This window comes from Fragaria vesca, linkage group LG4 (genome assembly GCF_000184155.1).
Source record: "Fragaria vesca subsp. vesca linkage group LG4, FraVesHawaii_1.0, whole genome shotgun sequence".
In the NCBI taxonomy this organism is placed as follows: Eukaryota; Viridiplantae; Streptophyta; class Magnoliopsida; order Rosales; family Rosaceae; genus Fragaria; species Fragaria vesca.
The window spans coordinates 17,085,186-17,086,245 of NC_020494.1; positions in this window are offsets into that span (position 1 = coordinate 17,085,186).

Here is a 1,060-nt window from a genome sequence, read left to right on the forward strand (position 1 = left end):
TGCTTGGAGTTTCTCAACCCGTTTTTCCACCCGTGGTGGTGTTTGATAATCAATTAATTTGTTCTTGAAAAAAAAAAAAATTTGTCGGGATCGGGACGTACGGGACAGATTTTTAAAAACACCTTCCCGTCCCGTCCCGTCCCGTTCTTTTATTTTCGGGACGGGACGGGATTCACCAAATCCCGGCCCGTCCCGTCCCGTGCCCAGCCCTAGAACAAAGAAGCCACCCAGCATTCGTGAGCTTGAGGGAATCGTAAGCGCTTTGGGACGTCGTTGATGCCATGGATGCATATCAATAAGTTAATAATGTTCTTAATTAATGGTCTATGTTTTCTGCTAATGGAACCCCTTATCTTGGATCCTACTCGCATTTTGTCTTGCTTTTCTTCGTTTTAATATCTTCTTTTCTCTACTAAGCAGTGGTACATCCATCAATCATATACGTACACACAATGAAATTAATTTATATATGCATTTATTTATATCATTACAAATTATAAGTTTGATTCCAAGTCATAAACTTGGATCACGGATCAGTCAAATGGGATTGGAACCCTAAACCACAATCCGTACCCCATCTCACTTTATTTTTCATTGTTAACATAGTTGGTAAAGTTTGTACTTTTATTTGATTAGTCATCACGGGAGCACTTCTGTTGCGGACAGTTGTGGACTCAATACAGATTTTCAAACTAGGCTGTTGGATTGTACGTATGAATGGTTTATATTTTAAAAAAAAATACATGTCTTTATCATGTGACTGCATCACACAACAAATCTTTCTCACTCCTCTTTCTTTGTTTTCTGGAATTCTGGGGAAAATTAACAGATTTTTCTCTTTCCTTAACAATATCCACTTCAATCCCTCCTTCACTTATGGGCTGCTATTACAGTTTTCAGTGGGATTTCATTTCTTTCTTTAGTGGGATTCAATCCTTACCAATATCTACAAGACTATAATTGTTGATATTATGCCAAAAACCAAAGCAAGAGGGAGAGCTGATATATCTCGGACACAGGAGAGAGAGAGAGAGAGATCTAGAGAGAGAGAGAGAGAGGT